Source organism: Haliotis rufescens, unplaced genomic scaffold (assembly GCF_023055435.1).
Source record: "Haliotis rufescens isolate VD_foot unplaced genomic scaffold, xgHalRufe1.0.p SCAF_11, whole genome shotgun sequence".
Lineage (NCBI taxonomy): Eukaryota > Metazoa > Mollusca > Gastropoda > Lepetellida > Haliotidae > Haliotis > Haliotis rufescens.
In genome coordinates this window covers 212,753-225,967 of record NW_025963791.1, presented here as the reverse complement: position 1 = coordinate 225,967, position 13,215 = coordinate 212,753, and positions in this window count along the sequence as shown.

Genomic DNA, 13,215 nt, shown 5'->3' with positions numbered 1-13,215 from the left:
ACGCCCATATTGCACGAACCTTCGGTTGCTCCCGTTTTGCCGTTACCAACTTGATGCAACGTTACAGACAGACAGGGCGGACCGCATACCCAGGGTGACCTCGCCCCATGATGACCGGTACTTGCGTACCTTGCACCTCCGAAATCGCTTCCTGACAGTGACGTCATCGGCGACAAATGCCTTAGGTCACAGGGTTAGTCGACAGACAGTGGCCAGGAGACTCAGGGCTCATGGAATCAGGGCTTTTAGACCATACAGAGGACAGCTATTGACAGCGCAACATCGTCGTCTGCGATTGAGATGGGCCCGGACTGTACGACGTTGGCAACGACGTGACTGGCAGAGGGTTGTCTTCACTGACGGAAGTCGTTTCTGTATGTTTAGGGCTGATGGAAGACAACGTGTTTATCGCCGAAGGGGTGAACGAACGGCGGCGTGTTGCGTGCAGGAGGTCGTACCATATAGTGGAGGGAGTGTCATGGTGTGGGGAGGGATCTGTGGGCAGGAGAGGACACCGCTGGTCATCGTTGACGGAAACTTGACAGCTCAGCGTTACATGGATAACATTCTTCGTCCAGTTGTCCTACCATTTCTCCAACAGCAGCCACGTGGTGTAATTTATCAACATGACAACGCTAGAGCCCATACAGCCAGAATTGTCACTAACTTCCTCGCAGCCAACAACGTCAACGTCCTGCCGTGGCCTGCACGCTCACCCGACATGTTCCCCATAGAACACCTCTGGGACTTGATGGATCGTCGTGTTCGACAACGACCACACTCTCCAGCCAACCGGCAAGAACTGATCTTGGCCATTCAAGAAGAATGGCGTCAAATCCTACGTGACCTCATCAGACGACTGACTTTTTCTGTGCGTCGAAGAGTTTTTGCGTGTATTGAGGCATTTGGTGGTCACACACGCTATTAATGACTTGTTATTGAACGTGAGCGATTGTTTATGTACTCTGCCTATTGTTCATGATTCTGAAAGCTCGAGTTTTGTACCACACCCAACTTTGGGGGGCTCTGACGTCATTCTCGGTCGCGGTATGATTGTCATTTTCAGTGTTGATTATGTTGATATATTGATCTTCTCAATACACTTTACTTCATGCATGTATGTTTTGTTGTTTTTGAGCAAGAGTGATTTCAAACTCTGGTAAAGTTTCTTTTGGACGTCAGTTTATATAACATAGGTTCTGCATTGATTATTAGCAGAATTGTAAGGACCGAGGTGTTTTTATTGACTTTGGCACGTGGCCTGACTCTAATGTTTTCGTGGACGTTGCAAACCTCCCAAGTGTTGAACAAATTGAACTTGTAACGTACACAATAAGCACACCCAATGTACAGTACTGCTAAACAGCAACAACATTCACTATGCACTGTGACCTGTCAGTGGGATGAGTAGCTGGGATAGAACCGTTAATGCGTTCTGTTTGTTCAAGGCATTCGTTCCGTTTCGGCTCGGCTCGGCTCGTGCACATAACAGTAATATTGACCCTACGGAAGTATTGTTAATGTAAGGCAAGGACGCAGGCCTTTATTAGTAGACACGTCTGATTGTTTAGACTCTGTACGACATTTAATTAAGCATCATATTGTGATATCGATTCCAAGACGAGGTAAGCACACAGATGACCGTCTATCGATTCCCTGTTTTATTTGTATTGTTGATTCATTTTCGGGTTTCTTCTCGCACGGTAGTTAAATATGTTAGTGACGTATGTAATGTGTGTAATACTGTTTGTAATGTGAGCTATAAGCTATGTAGTGTGTGTAATACTGTATGTAATGTGAGCTATAAGCTATGTAGTGTGTGTAATACTGTTTGTAATGTGAGCTATAAGCTATGTAGTGTGTGTAATACTGTATGTAATGTGAGCTATAAGCTATGTAGTGTGTGTTATACTTATGTAATGTGAGTTATAAGCTATGTAGTGTGTGTAATACTGTATGTAATGTGAGTTATAAGCTATGTAGTGTGTGTAATACTGTATGTAATGTGAGCTATAACCTATGTAGTGTGTGTTATACTTATGTAATGTGAGTTATAAGCTATGTAGTGTGTGTAATACTGTATGTAATGTGAGCTATAAGCTATGTAGTGTGTGTTATACTTATGTAATGTGAGCTATAAGCTATGTAGTGTGTCTTATACTTATGTAATGTGAGTTATAAGCTATGTAATGTGTGTAATACTGTATGTAATGTGTGTTATAAGCTATGTAATGTGTGTTATACTGTATGTAATGTGAGTTATAAGCTATGTAATGTGTGTTATACTGTATGTAATGTGAGTTATAAGCTATGTAATGTGGGTAATACTGTATGTAATGTGAGTTATAAGCTATGTAATGTGTGTAATGCTGTATGTAATGTGAGTTATAAGCTATGTAATGTGTGTTAAACTGTATGTAATGTGAGTTATAAGCTATGTAATGTGTGTAATACTGTATGTAATGTGTGTTATAAGCTATGTACTGTGTGCTATACTTATGTAATGTGAGTTATAAGCTATGTACTGTGTTATACTTATGTTATGTGTGTTATATTTATGTTATGTGTGTTATACTTATGTTATGTGTGTTATACTTATGTAATGTGTGTTATACTTATGTAATGTGTGTTATACTTATGCAATGTGTGTTATACTTATGTAATGTGTGGTATGTGTTCCAGTGAATCTTGTTAATTCTGGTTTCTTACTGTAGATTGTTCTCTGTCATATAGCGACCTTCGGACAGTCGTCTTCCAGTGTTCTTGACAGGGGAAATGGCCCGTGGTGAGGTAGACTTCTCCGTGACACCAGAGGTCGTACATCTTGCCGTATTGACATTGTACAACACTCAACGTTCATATATTGACCAATCTTGTCCGAGAATATACATTTTGTGGATTTGATAAATGTAATATGTCTGATGTGAATTATACCGTAAGTAATTAAAGTTACAATGTTTTTAATTACATACGTTATATTGTATGTAATGTGTGTACTAAATGCAACTTAAGTAATGTGGGTAATTTGAGAGATGTATGTAATTTGAGAAATGTGTGTAATTTGAGAAAGGTATGTAATTCGAGTAATGTGTGTAATTTGAGAAATGTTTGTAATTCGAGTAATGTAAGTAATATGTGTAATACCAGTACTGTCTGCAATGTAACTTATGTAATTTAGGTAGTGTAAGTAATTGATTGACTAATGTCTACCATGCGTGTATTGGCTAAAACTAGGGTATGGATCTGTGTTTCGACGAAAGTTTTTATTCACATGTCGATTCATGACAGGAAGAACACTACGCCGAATGTCGCGGATGGCTGTGATATAACACCAACACTGAGTTATTCAAATATTTAGGCTTCTTTTAACATCAACTACACAGTCAAAACTTGGATCAACTGGTACCTTTCATGACAAGAAGTGGACATTGTCACAAACGGCGTGTGATTAAACCTTTTTAGAGAGTTGCTCTATAATATAAATCATCAAACATCATTAACATAAAGAGTAATATGTCCTTGGCGCCATATACACCCCAAAAAGCATATGCACGAAACACGTTAGGTGGGTACTACACTGAAGGTAGGGTATAGAATATAGTAAAAAGATTGCCTGGATGACACATCAAGGTATATTTGGATTTACCCAGAGACCATATAATAGTCTGAAAGCATGCGAAAATTAAGAGTTGTGGTGTAATTATTTCGGGAAAAGTTAGATTTAGTCCCATTTCTGGAGTCAAAATCTGAAATATCGCATCCGCCCTATATTTGTAAATGGCACTAAGCCAATTTTTAACATATTTCCTTTTTATACACCTTGGTAACCAAGGACTTTCATTGCGAATTAGAGGCCGTTATTGAAAATCAAAATCTGCACTTTTGCCGATTTTACATGTGCGCCATTTTGTTCTCTCGGACAAAGACAAAGCGTGATCACAGTCATCAAATACAGTGACAACGACATGCTTTAGGGCACCAACAAATCTCAGTTGTAATGTTAACAATGTTAAGAAATACATGAGTGTAATTTTGTATTGTAAAATATATCTTTTGCATGGGGAAAAAAGGCGACAACGATGACTGCAGTGAACGCGTTTCTGCTCGCTTCCGGACAGGCTGCGCAGTACAAGCCGTAGCACTGATGGTTTCGCGCATAGGCTAGAGGGCCGTCCCTCTATTATATGGTCTCTGATTTACCGAAGTGACCCAACTTGTGTCGACACTTGTACACCGCCTTACCGCTCCTTCCTCACGTTTACAGCAACACAACACAGGCTGTGTTATTTGAAATGAGAAATCGTTAATGATAAGAAAATCTTTAGAAAGAAACAGGAAGTGTTTTGTCCGCGGGGACACTGCTTTGACGATATCAGGTCCTTAGATACCATCACAAGCTTTGTCATTCCATTCACTGATGATATTTGATTAGCAGAGCGACCGTAACACATCTCCATGGCAGCGTGTCCCAAACGAAAATTAGTTTCATGACTTTTTATTTATTTATTTAAAAAAAACCAAAACAGACGGTACTCAAGCAACAACAACATGCCGTCCATACATACGCCGACACATGGGAATAAAGTGAAAACACGACTGAAGAGAACTCTTCAACTAGGTCATTAATGAGATTCCCGTGTACTGCCCGTCTCCGGCGTCCCACACGTCGGGCTGTCAGCTTGCCCTGTCAGTCTGTGGCGAGGGTTAACCTCAACTGAACCGATGTTATCACTGTTGCTGTATATATGTATATTTCATTGTGTTTAACGCCGTACAACAACAAGGGTGGGGTTGTACTGCGGTGGTCTGTCAAGTAGGCTGATGTTCATGTTGTATATTGCGGAGATGTTTATTTCAGTCTGTGTTAGTACTATTCCACGAACATGTTCTTTTGCGGTTGGGTTGATGTTATGCTCATAGTTCTTAGCGTATGAGCAAAGAGTACCACGAAGAATACTACCCAGTAATACTACATTAATATGTTGATATTGAGTATATTATTGTATGTACATACATATAATTCCCGTATAGATAATCTTAAGTATTCGGGGTCTTGGGGGATTAAAAATCTCAAATCATCTTCAGTAAAAGAAAATGATGATTATGCCGTAGAGAGGTTCAAAAACAAAGAAAATATAACATGAAAACTCTGTAATGGCGCCCTACTCCGGCTGGTGCCACGCGAGCAGTAAAACATTTCTAACAGTTCACCGGATTATCATTTTATATCTGTAAACGAATAAAGCGTTTTCTCCTTCCGAAAATATTACAAATTATTTTTATGGGCCTTGTCGATACACTTTCACAAGCCAATCACTATAAAGACAACATGCTCAGTGTCCGTGTGGGCACAGGTAACTTTGAGGCGTGTGACGGGGCGATACACGAGGTGTCCTCCCATTAGTTAGACGTCCCAATAGTTAGACAGCTTATAACAACACTTTAAACGGTTGAGTGCACACTAATCCTTATGCTTGTTACCTCAGACTTTAAAATGGAATAGTCCAGATAAGATCCGACAAACAAAGCAAAGCAGCTTTAAATAGATACTTTAATATTATACTTAACATTTTATTTATCCCAGACGAAGCAAGTGTCCACAAGCATCTAAATACTCAATAGCAGGCTTGTCACCCTGCTGCAGCTGATCTTTGAGGCGTACCAGGCGGTTCTCTGTCTCTCTGTAGATTCTCTTGCGGCAGCGTGGTGCCGCACCAAAGTTCAATTGCATCCCCTTAGAGTCCTGCGACGATGCCTGAAAAAGAGCAAAGGAACAGTTACACATACGTTACATGAAATATTGACAATGATTTCATTAACTTGAAATGGTTAAGAGCGAAACAGGTTATGTGGGACCTAAAAAAAAGTTAATTCTAACGAAGTCAAAAATACGGGATGATATTTACCTGTAAAGTGCACTTGTCACGCTCTGAAATATTCTCTTCAGGCGGATGGTTATGTTCCGACTGATTGCGAAGAAAGTCACCGACAGTCGCACATTTCCCATTGCACGTCTTGTCAGCCATATCGATACTGATAATGATACGTACCCCAAGATCATTTTTATTTGTTTGATGAGTAGATAATCTAAACTCAACTCCTTCAACTGATCATACAGTAAGTCAATTAAGCTACTCCATAGTTTACATAGTTAATCTCATGCCTATTGAACCTGTGCTGAGAGTAAGGTAATTTAGGTTAATTAAACGAAATTGTAACATAAATACTCCCTAAACTGTGAGTCCCCTATCCCTACTCAGTACTTTAATCTAATTAGGACTGATCCATTACACCTGTAGGTATATTCCCTCTTTGCCTAAATAAAAATGTCTAACAATTGGGACGTCTAACTAATGGGATATAACCTAACAGGAATCAAACGTCGAGACTACTCAGCTTGTAACTGCAGAAAGGCAATGACTGGCCATGGGGCATCACACGTGGCAAGTGTCAACACAGTATTACTTGTTCACAAATCGAACAATAAAACATGCATTTAGACGAACTAAAAAATAAACATGCTTTCACAAAAATTGCACCTTTGGCTTGTTTCTGAATACATTCAGTTTCAGATATGTTTTTTTATATATCCACATATGTTATGTTGAACTGCCTATGAAGAGACAGAGTATATTATTAGTTGTAGCAGTATCACGACGGATAATCCGGAGCATAAAAACTAACGTGGGACGCATAAAACTCCACGTACCCCGAGTGATCCTGCTACAACGAACTGATCTTACCGACATGTTTTAATGTGACATTGTAAAAGAATTGAAACAAATTCAAACTTGTGCTATGTCACGTGGCTTTTCACTGACCCGGAAAAGGCGTGAGGCTTTTTCTACGAAGCGGGGTATAAGGGATTTGTTCTGCCTCTCAGAAATTCACGTGCAGCCTGTCTTGTTCGTGGCGGGCCATAAGCTAGGGATTCATTCTTCCGCTTATAAAATATATTTCCCTCTTATACGTTATACATTGTAATTATCAAGATCACGTTAACTAATCGGTTCTCATCGTTCTGATATGGATGTATGATAAAAGACGTTGAAGCAGGTTATTATAGTGAACTGTTTGTTAAATATGACAACATGAACCATGAAATAACCGATACCCACAGTGTAAAAACTGTGCGTGTTCCGTATTATTTACTGTTGTGTTAAGGATCGGCAATTGATGGCACATCGTCAGATTTTTCATTTTCTGCCCACTTGCACGTTTGACCTACACTTGAACTCATTTCTAAGCGCTAAAACGATACTTCCTTATTGACGAGTAGTCGTTTCTCAGCCCTTACATTAATGGTAAACTTAAAATTTATTCACAGAACGAAACTATTGATCGCTATATGCACCAAAACACCTTATCACATTCGAGTATGAGAACGATCAACAAGAACTATATACTCGATTCTTCAGCAGTGAACAGTTATACACGACGGTTTACTCGATCGGTTTCACACGACTGCTTCCAATGATATACTCACTGAATATTATGGTATATCTGCTAATCTCCCTGCGGTAAGCCTGTCTTATGTGAACACGTTTCCCGCCAGACAGGAAATATATGTCAGCCACAGGTCAGGAACACCATATGTACACCCGATAATGTCACTCACGGTGTGACGTCAAAGTACTTGTACATTACACTTGAGCCCTGGAAAAGAATGTGTTGGGCGTTTATGAGGTCATTGGAAGTGAGCTTATCATTCACGGCAACGAGAGAGCCACTTGTGCAGCAATGTACAGTTTACAGCTTCAAACTTTATGGCCATAATCGTTACTCTGACATAATACAGAGTGGCTTAGTGGCGTTTCGGTGATGTCATGCCTCAAAGCTCCCACGATAATCTGGCCCTCTATTGGCGCCGATACGGTTAAGCAAAAAATGCACACGGATTTTGATATTTTAATATCTGTGGTTTGCTTTTTCACCACACACTCGAATCTGACATTTGTTTTATTGTGATGTTTATTATCAGTAAAGCATGTAAGAGTACGAGTGTCCGCGTTGCCTGGGTATACGTGAGGTATATAATTAATACTACATCAGCAATTTTCAGGTTTCTCGCGACTTTTCTGGTATAAAATATTTTTGAATGAGCTGAGTTTTAAAGCAGATTCCACATGATTTCATATCTCTGACATACAAAGTGTTACCTTCTTTCGCTTACTTAATGGAATTATTTTGAAAGAAACGGTTTAGGCATATATAGATAATTGTGAAGATGTTTGTTTCTAATCACTAACTCATTTCCCACAGATGCCCAATGTAACATTGATTAAAGTACGCTTCTACATTTAAATCGTTGACTCTGATTAATTAAATCTTGCATACACATAAAGGAGATAGGACACCATATTTTTCCCCATTGTGGTCAAATAATTATCGTCTTCTTTCAGCAACTGGTGAGTATCGTCAAGCATAACGAAAACTGGACAATTACGGTTTTATGTTCACAATCGTGATGAATTAGAAGGCAGCGCATAGAAATGACGGGGGTGGGGTGGGAGGCGGTGGGGATAGTTTGTGTTGATACGTTGGTAATTTAAGGCGATATAGCATAATCACAAAATCGATTTATTATATGTATTAAAGATACATTAGTATACGATTAGTGTACGATAAGCAGGCACGATGACATCCCCTGCTTCAGTACAGCCAAGTTGCTGAAACAAGCGCCTGTGTTATCTGATACGGAAACCAGAACTTGAACATCTGTTAGAAATTTGTTTGTCAGATAATAAGCGTTTATTACCGCCAGGACGTACATGGTATGACTATCTGTCTTGATACATTCCAGCAACGTGGAAGGGATTGCCTTGTCAGACTTGGCACCCTCACTCACACACACGGGTCAGCTATGTGATAAAGCTGTTTACTTGATGTAAGACATATTGATCACACTAAGATTTTGTCTAATACTATACGAAGGATTTTATTGTTTTGATTATTTTGCTTTTGTAAGCCTAAGTATTCTCGGTTGGGAAGCGAATATCTAAGTTGTGAAATGGACATATGTATACATGTTACGTATTTTGTATGATGCAGTTGTAAAACATGTAAAGCAATTAATACACCCTAAATAAGGCGTAAATGTTGCGTGAAGACAATTCACCGTGGTGCGTGTGTCGACACCAGATTTCCCATGGTCAGCGAAGCCGTGGCTGAATTGAAGTGAGACTGTAGTTTTATGATTATCTGACAAGATATTAACCTGTCATAGATATGTTTATTAGTTCAGTAGCTGTGGCAGGGTCACACCACTGACCAACTGACCAGCATGGTGTTGGCCGAAGACGCGTTAATCACAGTCCTTGGCCTTGTTAGGTATACGTAGGTCGGATTGAATCGCTACAAGCGTATTGTATTGGGGTTACCTGGTGTCTCCATTTGTCTGAGAGTGAAATCAGTCCCGCTTGAGGCGCTCACTAAATCACCAACATCACACAGTTCATTTCCCCATACTTCCTTACATTACTTATGTTTTGATCAACTATCGTACCACGTCTCCCCGGGACGGTTTGCCATGTTGTCTGAGGAGCAGCAATTCGCAGTGCCAGAATCTTTGATCATGCGTATTGTACCTGGTTTGTCAGCACAACACCCGAGGTCGCGATCCCCATGCGTATTGAACCTGGTTTGTCAGCACAACACCCGAGGTCGCGATCCACATTCGTATTGTACCTGGTTCGTCAGCACAACACCCGAGGTCGTGATCCCCATTCGTATTGTACCTGGTTTGTCAGCACAACACCCGAGGTCGCGATCCCCATGCGTATGGTGGGGTATTCATGTTTAACTGCGGCATGGTATCTTAGTGGGCTAGCACTATAAAATCGGCATTAGGACTAGTACAAGCAGCCACACACACACACACACTCACACTCACACGCACACACACGCACGCACGCACGCACGCACGCACACACACACACACACGCACACACACACGCACACGCACACACACGCACGCACGCACGCACACACACCATGTCTAATCTTGCCTACTTACTGTAAGCGGATCAAGCAAAAGGAGTCAACTGTCTTATCAATGTCAGCTACAACTACCAAGTATCGATGACATTTTTTTTATTAGTGTATTCAAGATACTTTTTTTCTTCTTCTTTTTTAAAATTGTATTCACATTTCAAATAAAATACAACGTGTAGCATATCATCAACTATACATTATTCAAAAACCAATCCCTTTACATCAAACTTTCAAAACATATTGCAAATATAGACAATCATAAAATATCATATCGTACTAGTATTCTTTGCTACGATTGAAAAGTCTGTGGAAGGAAGACCAGAACTGAAAGAAAGCTGTATAATTGCAATTTGAGAATGCAATTAACTTGGTCATATTGTAGTATCTAATAACTTCACGTTGAATATGTTTCAACTTTAGCTGAAAACCCTTTCGTGATTGTTTAAACACAATAAATTTGATAAGTAATATAACTACGTTGAGAGAGTTGTTATTTTCCCCATAAATCCAAATAAAATATTCTCTTTTACAGATGTCGTTAACCAGACTTTTTTACTTGACATTTTTACTTGATATTTTCGATGACGTGGACCAGCATTGATGACATACTTTGTGAGATCAATTGAACACGTTGAATAAAAAGAAATCAATCAATTTCGTTCTGTAAAACTTTATATTTCGTTTTGCAAATGCTGTTTTATTATTTATTTGTATGGTAGATTCGACATCAATTGTTATGTACAATAATACAACGAGGCCTTTTTGTTTGCAAATGATCGTCTCGGCAACCGGTAGCTGCTGACAGACTTGTGTTAGTATCAGTCAGGTGGACGTAGATCACTGTGTTAGTATCAGCCAGGTGGATGTAGATCACTGTGCCAGTATCAGTCAGGTGGATGTAGATCACTGTGTCAGTATCAGCCGGGTGGATGTAGATCGCTGTGTTAGTATCAGCCAGGTGGATGTAGATCACTGTGCCAGTATCAGTCAGGTGGATGTAGATCGCTGTGTCAGTATCAGCCAGGTGGATGTAGATCGCTGTGTTAGTATCAGTCAGGTGGATGTAGATCGCTGTGTCAGTTTCAGACAGGTGGATGTAGATCGCTGTGTTAGTATCAGCCAGGTGGATGTAGATCACTGTGTCAGTATCAGTCAGGTGGATGTAGATCACTGTGTTAGTATCAGCCAGGTGGATGTAGATCACTGTGTTAGTATCAGCCAGGTGGATGTAGATCACTGTGTTAGTATCAGTCAGGTGGATGTAAATCGCTGTGTTAGTATCAGTCAGGTGGATGTAGATCACTGTGTTAGTATCAGTCAGGTGGATGTAGATCACTGTGTTAGTATCAGTCAGGTGGATGTAGATCGCTGTCAGTATCAGCCAGGTGGATGTAGACCACTGTGTTAGTATCAGTCAGGTGGATGTAAATCGCTGTGTTAGTATCAGTCAGGTGGATGTAGATCACTGTGTTAGTATCAGCCAGGTGGATGTAGATCACTGTGTTAGTATCAGTCAGGTGGATGTAAATCGCTGTGTTAGTATCAGTCAGGTGGATGTAGATCGCTGTGTTAGTATCAGCCAGGTGGATGTAGATCACTGTGTTAGTATCAGCCAGGTGGATGTAGATCACTGTGTCAGTATCAGTCAGGTGGATGTAAATCGCTGTGTTAGTATCAGTCAGGTGGATGTAGATCACTGTGTTAGTATCAGTCAGGTGGATGTAGATCACTGTGTTAGTATCAGTCAGGTGGATGTAGATCGCTGTCAGTATCAGCCAGGTGGATGTAGATCGCTGTCAGTTACAGCCGGGAGGATGTAGATCGCCGTCAGTATCAACCGGATGGATGTACATGGCCTTCTCTACCAGCCGGGTGGATGTAGATCGCTTTCCAACTGGCACTGGGTTCTAGTGTTGATTTCCTTCTCAATGTAAACTGTTCTTACCAACAATTCACTGACACGACGGCGGGTATTCCACACCTACATGCTTCACGAAGTGTCAGTGTTGAGCTCCAGTGAAGTCAAGTCATTGTTGTACTGTAGACCAACACTCTGGCTGATGAAGGGTGGACGTGATACGCTCACCTCGGCCCCGTATATGTATGATAAAGCTGCATACACCAGCACTGTCAATCACAACAAACAAGGATTGACATGTGATCAGTTTTATTATGTGCAAAGTACTTGTGTTTTGTCATCTGTTGTTTGCAGAGCGATCGATATAATAGGACTGGTGCATGATCTTATATCTATATTGATCCGGAATTTTCCGAGTACATGAATATTTGACTAACACCTGGAATCTGTTAGTGAAGGACAATCACGTCTTATCGCACCTGGACATTGAGTGTTTAAAATATAACTTGGCAGTTTCTTGTCCTCGTTGCCTTGTATAGATAAATCAAAGGTTTGAAATGGCGATTGGCATATTCCTTCAATTAATCTGTGAAATAATAAGTTCATATCGCAGCATTCGAGCAACATTACGACACGGCATTCAAACATGGACTGGACGAATTGGGAAGAAACTCACTTCTTGAGTGTGACGAGCAAACGCTGTGCCCATGGCTCTCCCCCACCGATCCGAGATGTTTACAGTAAGAAACACTGGATATCCTCTCTTGCATTTCTGGGTATCTGGCGGAACAGTGTCCTCCTAACCGATTGATTCACATTGACATATTGAATAGAAAGCACTTCTTTAGTTAAGATAATGAAATACTTCTCAATTTATAATTTACAGACAGAGTTAAACGCCTAAAATGTTTATCAATACACATCAGCGCGATCGCACAGAGTTGTCGGTATCAATGACATGGAACGAAATAATCATTGGTATAAAGCGATTTCCTTATGAGAGGGAGGAGGGTTGAAAGGACCACCTTCAACAAGCGTGTCGGTCATTGACACAATCCGATAGGTCTATTGTAGTCTTGACACGTTGCTCACACAGTACTTCTTCACATACCATTAGAGTTGGATACCCAGGGGAAATCAACAACACATACATCACGTGAGTTGTACACATCAAACGCTTGAACAGACGTGCCAAATGAATAAACATGAACCTGGTGGTTGATTTCCGTGGAGTGGGTGGGTTACCCCCTTTTTATTTCGAAAAAAATCTTTATTTCTGTATAAATTACCACCAAAGACAATAAATAGATCTTAATTGTGCCCCCCCCCCCCCCCCCCCCCCCCCCACACACACACACACACCC